General features: G+C 35.7%; 1 long non-coding RNA gene across 1 annotated transcript in view; it reads right to left on the reverse strand.

The window, feature by feature from the left end:
* The window catches only part of LOC110475431 (uncharacterized), a 61,577-nt gene extending 50,839 nt beyond the window's left edge, over positions 1-10,738 (reverse strand). Inside the window, exon 1 of the long non-coding RNA XR_002466272.4 lies at positions 8,415-10,738. This is a non-coding gene — a long non-coding RNA (uncharacterized LOC110475431). The remainder of the gene's footprint in view (positions 1-8,414) is intronic.
* Positions 10,739-13,780: the final 3,042 nt, after the last annotated feature.

A 13,780-nucleotide genomic window follows, 5' to 3' on the forward strand; every position in this document is an offset into this window, starting at 1 on the left:
GGAAGAAGAAAGACAGACACTGATCCCTTCTCTCTGGCAACCAGGGACAAGACCTGAGGGAATGATCTGAAGGATCAGGGGGAGGTTTAGGTTGGATATCAGGAAAACGTTCCTCACCCAGAGGGTGATCAGGCACTGGAACAGCTCCCCAGGAAAGTGGTCACAGCACCAGCCTGACAGAGCTCAAGAAGCATTTGGACAATGCTCTCAGGCTCATGGTGTGATTCTTGAGGCTGTCCTGTGCAGGGCAAGGAGCTGGACTCCTTGTGGGTCCCTTCCAACAAAGCATATTCTGTGATTCTGTGAAATATCATATAATTTAGTATGTAATAAAGAGCATCTGCTTATTACACCATCATAGTCATACTGACAGAAACAAAAGCATCACAGTGATAGCCATCCTGGGCATACTAAGTGAAAACAATAAAGTGGGATAGAATTCAAACCATGCTCCTGACTTTTTTTTGAGACTATTGAAGAAGGTTTTAATCACCCATCACACAGGTGTTCATGAACTATATATAACATTTCCTAAGACATGATTAATTTTTAAAGTACACAATAAAAACAGAGGATAGAATGTTTTACAAGGATGCCCTTGCATACAGGATGTGATTAACACATGATGAGGGAATCGGTTGTCTCTTTGAATGCCCAAACTGGGGCTTCCTGCAAATGCTAGTGCTGGCAAGGGAAAAATTAAGATTAATATTACTTGAAGCAGAGTATTTGACTGTAGTAGATAGCTAACTCTGCCCTTGTCTGTATTGATAAAAGTCCTCTGGACCTCAAAGGATCCATACAGTCAAGTTCAAAGTGGATGCTGATATAAATAAGGATCCTAGACTCCTAATGTCTGTCTCCATATATGTGCCCATGACAGCACAAACACCCAAACTCATTACTGGGTTTGGGTTTTGAGTAGAAAAATGTATTTTGCAGGAAACTGTGATCTGTGCTTTTTAGCTGGCTGCCTTTGTCACTGTGACAAAGAACTGCATATTCAAGCTGGTATATATTTGATTCAATAATGATCCTCAAGTTACCTAATGTTTCAAGATAACTCTTTGGAATTCATAGTAGCCAGTTCAGTCAGGAACTATTTATGTGCTTTTTATGTTGCAATCAAGTAGCATTGCTATAATATAGTATTGACATGATAAAAATTAAAGTAGTCAGGGCTTTGGATATACTGTCTGAACCACAAGTAAATGTACAATTTAAACTACAGACAGGATATGAAATATTACACCAGACACCAAGTTCCACAGATGACTATTCCCATGCTTTCTGCTTAATTCTCGTGCAAGGCAACAAACTATTAGGGAGATATGATCACAACTGGTACCCTAGGGCTATTATTATGAGAATCTTGTCCCAGGCAAAAGCTGACCTAGGAAAAATATGCATCAGGGGACATGGAGAATAGTCACCATGGTAGCAATAAGAGTAAGCATAATCAGGTATAGTAAATACTGAGAGTCAAACTAGAAGTTCTGCCCCAGTGCTGAATGTCTACTATGGAATAAATAGGGGCAAAAACCCAACAAAAACCCCAACTGTTTGGAATCTATGTAGGAGAAGAATTTTATAGAAGTATTGCAGTTAACTAAATTCATCCTCTCTTATAATGCCTCAAAATGTAAGCTGATATGCATTTTAAGCAGGTCTTTGTGGGGCAAGCTGTTTCTGCAAGTAAAGCAATGTGGTTTGAAAAGCCTTCTCTTTCATACACTCAAGATTTCTATACTTAAGACTTCGAATGCACCTTCAGTACCATGTGACCAGCTTTGCACATTGATTGAGTATAAAAAATCAGATGATAACCATCTATGTCTCTCCACAGTATGGTGAACACCAGGGCTTTTGGAGACTTGTATGAATCCAATACTATTAATAGGAGCAACCATTGTATAAGTTTCACTTCGATGAGAAAATGGACGCAGGAGCACTTCTAACTTGAACTGCTGTTACCTGTGCTAGGGTGAGATGCATAACAGACCTTCCAAAGTACTCACATATCACAATTCTCTGTCAAAGGAAAGACAATACTTCAGCACTTTATCTCTTATCACTCTTTTACACTGAGAAATGAGTTTGCCTCCTAATCTTCTAACAAATACATACGGAAACTCTTGGGCAAGTTATGGTGTGAGTTTGAGGAATGACCAATTAGGAAACATAAGACTAAAATGATCCTACTCCTGAGTGAAGATGCTAGCTTTTCTTCTGAAAAATGTAAAAAAGAGGGTGTTCGATATTTTCCCATTCAGAAATGAGTTCTGCTCCCAAAAACTTGTCAAATAAGGCCAAGATTTTCTGTTCAGTGTTCATCCTCTTTGGAGAACCAAACCAACACATTCTGCTCTTCTCTACATCCTGTTTGGACAGCATCCTGTATTTTGTCCAGATAACATGCAAAACAACTTTGCAGTAAGGAGAAGCAATGGTATGAAGATACTGATCTGCAAATAGTCCTTCTGACAAGATTGAATAGACTTGGCTGAAGCAGAAAGACAGGAATAGTTTTCACTTAGAATCTAATTTTTTTCCTTTTCTTCTCTCCCTTCCCTTTCTGTTAATGGATTAGATATGCACATTTAGATATGCACCTTTATTGACATGAATAAATTATATAAATGGTTTGGTATCCTATCAACATCATATCACAGCTTGGTATTATCTGATTTTGTGAATTTCTTACCCTTTAAATCAAGAATTTACCTATGAATTGGTACCCTTACACAAATAAAAATACAGTCATGAGTATGTGCTACAGTCATCAATTTAGTAAAAAAAGTTATCATTTACTTCTACATAAATTTATAAAATATTCTTAGTTCTCAATCAGTACTTGTTTGTCAACTGTCTTTGACTGGCTTGGGTGAATGCATGAAAATGAAAAAACTACTTTATTTGGACCAAATCACATGTCACATTAAATTAGGGAAATGAGCTGCTGTGGAGGAAACATTAATTAAATCAGGAAGAACTGTATGCTCAAACTTTGAATGCATTTAGGACTGCTCTAGGGTAAAAAAAAACAAAATGAGAAAACAATCCCATCCTAAATTATATTCAGAAAGCTATAGCTAGAAGCATACACAATCACAGGCAGAAATCTGCCAGCTTGATACCAGTTAGACACCAGCATATTACTAAATGGATTTTGTGTTCAATTCCCCAAAGTTTTTATAGTTGCTTGATTGCCAGATGTTCAGTGAGCGTTTGTGGCCATATGAAAGAAAGACAAAATATTTATTAAATATATATATTAAATATATATATTAAATATATATATTAAATATATATAATTTATGCATCTTTGTAGTAGGATAGATCAATGTGTGTCTTTTTTTTTTTTTAATACTGTCAGAGAGTAAGTAACAGAGGGCTCTTTCCCTAATATTTTTGAACTTTTTTCTAGAAATAAAACTTACTTTAAAGGGAAACATCTCTGAAAAAGCCATAGGTTCCTTTCAAAAAACAGTTCAACCCCATTAAAGACAAGTGTCTTGATTTCAAGCAAGTTCCTGCTGTCAGCATCATGTAAACAACATAACTCAACAGGACCAGGGGGTTATGGCCAGTGTAATGAGGAAAGACCATGATTTATAGGACATGAAGAATGAATGACTCTGTTGCTTTACAGTGATACCTGTGGAATGAAATATAAAAAAGGAAGCGTAAAAAACCAGCTTGAATTATTGCAAGTGTGCAGCATTTAAGTTTTCTCTTAATATATGGGCACAGTTCGATTGCTAAAAAAGCACATTATGATGAAGGTGGAGGTCATCAAAGACTTCCATGCAAAGGCAGCATGTAATTAATTCTGTGAAATTTTCAAGTGATTTAATGCTGTTCATTCATGACTAATAAAGGAATTTAACTGTATTTATTTGTCTCCCAAATATTGTTTTTGCACTTATGACTTTAATTTTTCTTGTTCACTCTCTTCATAGTAAAGGGTTATATTGACCAGAGATCATATTTAATCAAAAAACAAGAAAAAACCTCAAAGAAATACCAAACACCAAACCTTATATATCAGCTAAGAATTTCACTCTGAGCACAGAAAAAACTTCTCAATACTTTGGGACAATATAAGTCCCCCTTGCCCTATTTTTTTTCTTTTTTTTTCTCTTTTTTTTTTTTTTTTTTTTTTCAAGTAAGGGATTTTAAAGACAAGTGTGAAAATCAGGTTTTCATTGTATTTTTTGGTATTAGGCAAGTCAGAATTGCCAGAAAAGAATTTCAGATCATTTTTAATACATTGAAAAAAGATCAAACTTGTGTATCTGAAAATGTATTTTAGCTATCATTTTCACTAAACCTTTAGGTTTTTATTTATACTTCCCCCCGGCTTTCATGAAATTTTACCATTAAATCCCAAAACCATCATTCCTCCAGTAAAATTTGTGCATTACAAGAGTACATTCAAAAAGACTATGATGCTAAGATATTGTTTTGTGCAAATTATCTCTGAAGGAATCACTCATACAAAACAGGTTTTAAGAAGAATAGTAAAAAATATTTGGTATAGATAATTGTTATACATCGTTGTTAATTCATGTGTTCTTGCTCATTATGACTAAGAAATAATCTCTCATAGTCCTATATTGCTAAGAATAACTTTCTCTTCTAAAGACTTGCATTTGTTTTTTCAACTGAATATTTTTGAATGAAAAAAAAAAAATCAGCAGATGAGACATACATTTTTAATGGGCATCTGAGAAAAACATACTTTATACACAAACCAGGAGGAAAATAACAGGTAGAACTACCTCTACATATGGATTTTTTATGTTGTCTTACTTTCAGCTTGACATATTTATATGTTTTTGTACAGAGGCCATCACACAGTGTTAGCAAGAGGTGTTACAACCTGACTCTGAAGGGAAGGGTAAGCCAGGTTCTTGTCAATAGATGTCTTGAGATCAGAGTGGATTAGAGTGAAATGACACCGAATGGTGTTTGTAAATATATGTATGTAGGGTTTATTTTAAAACAATATGGTTGCAATAGAAAGCAGGTATGTAGCCATGTTGATTATTTGTTTTATTTTTCCTATCAGAAAGAAAAGGATTAAAAAGGAAAATGCATGCTGTAAAGTATAATAGAAAATAATTGAAAAGTACTGTTCCTAAGGCCAAACTGTTCCTGAATGAAATTAATAAAGCAATGACAAGAAGTTAGCTATCTTCAGGACTCAGGAATAATCTAATATTTATGAAATGAAAATTATTTCCTATTTACAGCCATAAGATCTGCAAATCAAAAGCTTGAAATTCATAATGTTTTAATGAGTACCAAAATGGTACTTTTTGCTTCTTCATAATGAAAGCTAAGAAACAGTTAATAACAGGATACTTTTTTTAATAATTAAATCTCCTATTAATTGGAAAATATTAGTGTGTCTATAATCATTTTGGAAAAAGCTCATCTCTGCTTCCTTCAATATTTGTTGTTCAAGATAAATGTTGTTCAAGATGATACAACTAAGCAGAGATTCTATCTTGATTGGGGTCTCCATGGTGAAGGAGGTTTTAAACAATAATACTTTGCAGATGTTACAAAGCCATGGAAATATAGTGGCATAACGCCTCTGGCAGTAGTTGAAAAGTCCAGTGATCCCAAAAAAGCAGTCTGTGTAATGAGCAGAGTTGCCTCAGTTCAATAGGGAGTGAAATCAGCACCCTGGTACTGGGAGAACATCTCTAATGCCTGTAAATCCTGTATTGCCACATTACTCATCTCCCTCCCTAAAAACGCTCTTGCAGCTGCTTCATTCACTCTGCAGAAAGTCTCTTCTCCAGATGGTGTGGGTGGCCTACCAGAGGATGTTGCCAAATCAGATTCTGTTGCAAGAGGTCCAGGGCTGAGGAAAGCATGAAGGAAAATTTGGTCTCCTCTGAAAATGTGGAATGCCCTTGTGAAGGACACAGCATTTCTTTTTTTTTTTTTCAGGAAGGGAGTTACTATTCTAGTCTGGAGCATAAAAACATCAGTGAAGGGTTACAGCAGTTAATTTTCTCCTTGCTCTGGTTTCTCAAAGTTTGTGTAACTACTTACTCCCATCGGGTTAGATGAACTGGAGCTGAAATAGATGGAAATTATCTTGTTTCTTCAACATCAGTTGGTCTGTGGGGATAAAACCTTTCAGCTTCAGTAGAGATATTGAAGCCAATTCTGTGCTAACCTGCACCCTGTGCAATTGCACTGATGCTAACAAGACCAAGCAAGGTGCCTGCTGGGGAAGACAGTGATGTCGATGCTGGGTTATGCAATACTTGGGGAGGTTTTTCACTTGCCATAGTGCATACAGCTGGGAAGGCTATTCATTAACACTATTTCTTTCAGAATCCCTCTGAACTCAGGATGTCTCTTCTTCTTGGAGTGGTGAAAAAACAAGTGCGCTATTCTTACAGTTGTTGACACTGTCTTTTATTGGCATGAATAGAGATTATTTGGACAGCAGCAGTAAATGATGTGCAGTAAATCCATCAGGCCAAATTGGCAGAGGTTATTAACTAAAGAGACAAGAGAGTTTTTCATCTGAAAATAAATGCACACAATGTGGTAGCTATTGTTGTTGTTTGCATGGGGAGAGCCTTTTCATGGTTTTGATCCCTGAACATGAGTGGGGGAGCATTTAATTGCGGGACGCCTTTTACAGAACACACATTTTCAAACAACAAACATTTGTCCTGGTAAAACAAATGACAGTTTCTGTAATTATTTCTTCATATGCCACTGAATAAGGAACTCCTTATTTTCTACTACAAAACATTCATCTACTGAATGTCCCAGCTCCTAGACTTCAGGTCATAATGTTCTTTAGTATGAGGAGCAGTGTCCTATCATTTGTATATTAATATATTGCTGGATTTTACTGATCTTTAATATAGGGGGGATCTTGCTGCAGCACTGGGACTCTACTTCCAGACGTCTCCTATTAGGAAATGAAGTCACTTGATTAAATAGAAAAGAATCTGCCAGCAACTGGGTCTATTATTCATTTAACTGAAAAAGCTGCTGGATTTCCCTCTTTTTCTAACTTCCTCTGGGTTTGGAACCTGCTTCAAAAACCTTGTAGTTCTTCCTATGACTTGAGACTATATTAATTACATAATTTTTGGAATACTAAGGATAAAAATAAATTTAATTTTTTTTTTCTGCACTTAAAATAGACATAGAGGAATAGTTAAATTTCACTGTTAATGAGGTCAAATGTTCATGATATACCATTACATCAGTGCAGCAACCTCAGCTTGATCTTGTTCCAGCCACACTCTGGCTACTGACACTCCTACTAGAAATAAGGAATAATTATCTTTGTGGCTTAATCATATCTTCAAGTATAGGAAATCACACCACAACAGAGACTTTATTGGAAATACATTTATCTTTTGTCAATATATAGGTGACCAAATTTCTCATTTTGGTCACTCATCTAGCTACTCTGGCAAAAGATGTACAGAGCAGGTCCGGAGAATCAACACTACAGCTGGGGAAAGAATCCCAAGGGAACAGAGCTGCTTCTGATGTACAGAGCTGACCTTTCTGCCAACAGTTTTTCTGCAGGATCTAGCAAATTGCCTTCAGAAGGTGATTCAAGGAAAAAGTTTGCTTAATTACATTTACCACCCTTAGGTAAATGTATATATATTATTCATTAGTAAATAACCCAACTCTCATTATAACATACTAACCCTGAGATAAATGGTTACTCTGGAGTCTTGATGTGCTACCTCATTCAGTGACTGCTCTGTAAAGCCTCTTTTAATTTTCCCCTGTAACTCAACTTGATAGCAATTCATTCTGAGCAATTTTCTTCAATCCATTTTCTGTTCTAGGAAACAAGTTTGTATAATAGTTCTCTTGTTCTTTGTGTCATTCAGACACTTGAAAATGTCAATCTGCTAATGTTCATTTTTTAGTCATTAGATTCTTTTTTCTCTACCATTTCTAATCACCAAAAATACTTCTTTCATGCAGCTCAACACCTATTTAAGTGCTACCTCTTTTATTCCTTTGGAACAGAAGGAATGAGTGATTAGAAACACGTATTAATTATCCTTGTACAGATGAGAGGGTAAAACCAAACATAGGGTTCAGAATAGCAGATGGAATTATATTAGAACTTATATCACTCATCCTTCCATTTTAAATTGCTGTCTAATACTAAACAAAATAAAATTCAAGTCATTCAAGGCAAAGTTTTAGGTTTTTTCTTAATATGATACTTGCTTCTAAATTTTTATATTGCATTTTAATAAAACATGTTAAGGACATTGATTTTTTATGGAGTTCAAAAAGCATCAAATCATCCTGTGATGCTGGCCATCTCTGAGTAGAAACTAACACAATAGACACAGATGTAGGTATACAACAAAAATAAAATATCCACTTACTTCTGAACCCAAGATTCCAATAATAATTGGCTTCCTTTCATCTCAACAAAGAACAGAAGAAAATTATTTCAAATCCAAAACTATGAAAAAGTCATTTCCCAATATTAAAAAGTTCTTTAGTTCCACGGTAATCAAGAATAAATCCTGGAAAAATAACGCACAAAATAACCTGCTCAGTAAAATTCCGTTTCTCATTATCTTCCTCAGTAAAAACCCCAATAATTAAACCCACATCTCATAAATGTAGTATGTAAGTCCCCACTGGTCGTGAGCAGAAAGTTTCAAAGAGTTTACTATATTTAGGATATCTGAGGCTGCAAAATGAGCATTATCAGTAGGCTCAGAATATTGTGATTTTCAATTCTCTTGAGAGTGCTCTACAGGAGGGGCAACCCGTAGTTTCTCCTCCACTGACATGTGCCCAGCCTCCTATGCTGAATATAAGATTTACTTTTTTCCCCCATTCAAGTCTAAGCCCAACTGAATGGAGAATGTAATTAATGTGTCTTCAGATACAAGAGAAGCAATTAAGCCCACCATTGCTTGACTCATTACTCCAGAACTATAATTTCAAGCTAGAAAATGAAAAGCACAACGCCAAAACAAAAATGTACAAAGCAGGACCTTCACTTCATATACTGAGTTCTCCCTGAAACAGAACTAAGTCACAGAACTACAAAGGTAAGCTTACATCAACCAGCTTGATATCAATGCCTTTGCAAGGTCACAGAATCACAAAATCACTAGGTTAGAAGAGACCTTCAAGATCATCCCAGTCTTTTTTTTTTTTTTTTTTTTAATTTATTTTGTCTTCCTTTTAGACAAAGTCAGTAAGTTTTGTATCTCCAGAGCTACAGGGTACTAGGCTGCTGCTGGCAACACCAGCGGAGGCCTGAAGGTCTCTGGCACAAGGGATGCTCCTGGTTCCTGGTTCTGCACACCAGCTGACTGCTACCACACATCACCACACAGGAGAGCTCAAAGACACATTGCTCTTCATACAGCAAGATACTGCACCTGCATGTCTGCACCCAGCATCTGTTTTCAGCCCCCGCTGACATAACAGAAATGTTGCTGCTGACAGGTGTTTCCATCCTCTCCCTCCTTACACCCCAGTTTCACATGTTGAATAAGTGGTTTCTTCAAGGTCTCATATATTCTGTGTTTCTGACTCTGTACAGACTCTAAATATTTCAGTTTAGTAATCAGAATTTTTTAGCATAATTCCATTATACTCAAAATCAGGTTTTGGAATATCTTGTAACTGATCTTTATTTTCTTTTAAGATGAGGTCATTCATAAGCAAAAAAGACATCCCACTTATTGCATCTTAGAGAGGAAAATTACCAGATGCAAGGAGTTTCTGTTTAAAGATAAACAATTTAATTAACAAGTTATAAGATACACCTAAATATCTTAAATACTGAGAAAAAAAAATTAAAAAAATCCTATGCTGACTATTTAGAATGGAAATATCTAGAAAACCTATTGTTCATAGTGAATTATGTCCATTAATATTACCAGATGATGTTACTTCTTAAATGCAATGGCCCCATAAGTTATCTGAATGAGTGTTCCATTTAGTTTGATCTAATTGCTGCCTCCCATCCTAGGACGTTCCTTTAAGTTCTTTGGAAGAATGTCACAATGTTAACCTGCACTAATCAAGTTTCCAAAATTAGAAATCTTTTAGAAGTGAGGTTAAAAGAAACAAACCATCACAGAATATATTTGTCACAGTATTTTTCAGTCCATGTGTAAGGAATTTACCAGCTACAACTTGTTTCCAAGTTTATACAAACTCATCAGAAAAAAAGCATCTCTACCAATCCTTAGAATAAAATATTTCAGAATTTCTTCCAAAATATTTCCAAAAAACACAGCAAATGTTTCATGAGTTTCTATGTGTTCATCATCCATTAAGGTTTTGGGGACTCAAAATACTTTAGAGGGCTTTTTAGTATTGAAAAAGAACAAAAAAATGCACCTGGTATTTTGAGTAAGTACTGACAAATTTAACAGGATAAAAGCCAAAGCTGGCATTTCAACAGCTGGTAGTAGGATGAATTTGAGCTGTTATAGTACGTGATGTCCAAAAAGCTTCAGGATGTTAAAAGAGTGAGAACAGGAGTAGGCAAAGACAAACTAAATTCCTCAACCAATAGAGAATTCAGCCTGAAGAGGTTCTCTTTAGCTTCTTCCAGTACTTTAAAAAGTGGTTATTGTGGGGGTTTTCTAGCTCATTTTTTTCCTTTGTAAATGAAAATCATTATTGTTTATATCTTCTCTATAAGGAAAACTCTGTCTCAATCACTTTTTAGTATAATTTTACATTTCAAAATAAGGTAATGAGATAATGAGTAAAAAGACTATTGATAATTTTATGGGGTTGAAAATCCTGACTAATTTACAAAGCAATTTATTTATTTTTGTTATTATTTTCAGATTATCTAATTTTCACTGTAGAGTTTTTAAAAAAATTATTATTCTCTAGTACATTTTCTATTGGTTAGAATATCTACTTTCTCATTCTGTGAACTGATAAGAATCCATGAACTGAAATTCTTAAAAGAACCTTTTAGCTTTTTAAACAACTTTATTGCATTTTTGTGTTTTCTTCTGTCCAACATTTCTAAGTAAAACAACTTCCTGTGCACTTTTAAAGTGACCTAATTGAAATTTAGTGGGGTATGTTAATGTCCAGATTTTTAGAGTGAGACAAGTCAGTGAGTAGACTAAAAGGGCATATTCATTAAAAAAGAGAGAAAGTTATTCCTTAAGTAGCTCTTTCAAATGGGAAGGAAAAAGCCCTTGCAATCTTTATAGAATTTTTTTTCTAAAAATGTCTGATTTTAGTAATCTTTAAGGATTTTCAAGTCACCCATGAATAAAACAATACTGGAAAGAATTTAAGGTAATTTTTAATAATAGGCAAACAGATTGCATTATGTATTTGAGGAAGATTTAATAGATAAGAGAATGAAAATTTATGTAAACCTTAATGATGCAGAGAAAGTGCCATGTCAGCTGGAAATCAACTGATTATTATTGTATGCTAGGAGTAACTAATTGATACTGTATATTTTTTATTCAGTAAATTAGATATTCATCCTGGTATAAATCCAAACTTACTTCGTGAACCAGGAACAGTTAATTAAAATTTTATGGTAACAGATTTCTGTGCTATATGCATTTTTTGTGTTGAAAGCTCTGAGATGCTTCGGGAGGATGAGGAATGCAGTGGAATACCTTATGGCATGGATCAAAGCAGCACACTCCTGCAGTTTGTGTTGAAGGACAAACTCATTTTAATCCTTCACTATGAGCTAGACTACTGGGAATGACAGACAAAAACCTCTCAACAATCACTTTAATTTGACAGCTCTTTTATTTGTGTACTTCAAAGACTCGAGGTGTGGACCAAGATCCAACTGCAGGAGAAGCTGTTCATCAAAACCAGATATTCCTCTTAATCAATTTCTCATGTAGGTAGAAGGCAAGGCACAGTGCATAGAGCACACTGGGGGCAATCCCAGGGGACAGTGAACTTGAGGTGTCCATTAAATAGCTAATGTGTTCTTTTCAGTTTACATCAAGAAACAGAACAGTGCTTGAGCAAAAGTAATCTGATGAACAAGGTGCTTTTTTTCCCCTCACATGGGAGGTACAGCCTAGGAGAGGTATGAAAATATAGAAACTTAAAAAGTGAACAACGCAAAAAGTTCTAGTTCTTCAAAGAAAGGCAATAAATACCTAACTAGAGGAGAAGAGATCATTCAGGTGTCTTGTATAAGTATACAAGTTTCACACGTTTAAAGTAATCAGGTTGTTTTCTACGAATTCTGAATAAGTATGAGCAGCACAAAATTTTATTTATGGAAGTCAAGGGAAAAGGAGGTTGTTAAAAATCAAAATGGCCAGGATATGGATAGTTTTAGCTGGAAATGTGAATATTTCTCTAGGGAGACTACTGTATAATTCATATGTGGTTTACATATGAGGACCTACGCTGTATAGGAAAGTGACAAATTGTCTGCAATCTTGACTCACAAATAATGAGTAAGGAATGTGGTAATAAGGAGAGATTTGTTCTAAAAAGTTCAGACCTTTGGGGTGAATTTGAGTTAATTACAAGATGGGAGTGGCAGATGTGTGATTCATGCTCCTAGAGGCAATAGCTGAGATTGGCAGTGGATGAGAAACAAATTTAAGAAAGACAAAAAGATCGAGGACAGAACTGAGTGAGAGCCCACAAAACACCTAGAGGAGCAATTATTGTAATAAATCCTGAAGGAATGCTTGCATATAGGAAGAAAAACAGCAGAAGGCCACAGGCTGAAAATGTAAATATGCCAGGCATTTTGAACAATTCAACAGCAAGTTCTATTATAAACATGGCTACAACTAACATGGAGAAGTTCAGATGGCAATGTGCTGAATGTGAAGTCTGCATTGGCAGATGTGAACCGGGAGAAGTCAGCATGAGAATTTCAACAGGCATGTTTTGTACCCTGAGCTAGGAAACCCTGAAATCAAGAGCTACCAATGGAGAAGGCAAGGGAAGCAAAAAGATGAAGAGAACTAAACATAAGGAAATTCACAAGGAAAGGCAGAGAGCTCCTGAGGAGCCATCAGGACTGGTGATGGGTGCCTGGTGCTGGGAGGACCTTGGAGATGATGCAGAAACAGAACAAGCAACAGCTGGGAGCAGAGGACTGAATTGGTACCAGCTCCCTTTCCCCACCCCAACTAGCCCAACTTCAGTAGGGATCCTATCTTAATCTTCCATGTGTACAGTATTAAATGAAGCTTTCCAAGTGGAAGAAGAAAAATACCCGCCCCCCCCCAAAAAAAAAAAAAAAAAAAAAAAAAAACCAAAATAGAAAGGCAACAGGGAAGTAAAATAATAGGGCTAAATAGGGATAAGCAAGCCTGTGGATTTGCCAGTTTTCAAATTAAGGAGATTAGAATAAGAAGCAGCAATTACAAGGCAAATGGCCTAATATAATCTATAATATCATTCATACAGTCAGAGAGTTTAACGACAAATGACTGCAGTTAGATTTAGATATTAAAATCTGTAGCATTTCTATGATTTTCTTTTCTGTGTGCACAAAGGTAATTTTCTTTATTTTGTTCAGGGCGCTCTCTAAATTGCTGCTGTTACAGTTTGCTCCTTCAGACACAGATATGTGGATGCATTGGATCCATGGCCAGATCTATGGATCCCATGCATTCATGACAGAATTCCCTTCCCACTATTACTGCTGGAGAGAGAATGGCCATGATGGAGAAAAATGCTGTGAAAAAAAGCATTCATCATCTCTTCAGCCTGTGCTCAGATTTACTGTGTTCAGGGAGTCAGA

This window comes from Lonchura striata, chromosome 4 (assembly GCF_050655825.1).
Source record: "Lonchura striata isolate lonStrDom1 chromosome 4, ASM5065582v1, whole genome shotgun sequence".
NCBI classification, from domain to species: Eukaryota; Metazoa; Chordata; class Aves; order Passeriformes; family Estrildidae; genus Lonchura; species Lonchura striata.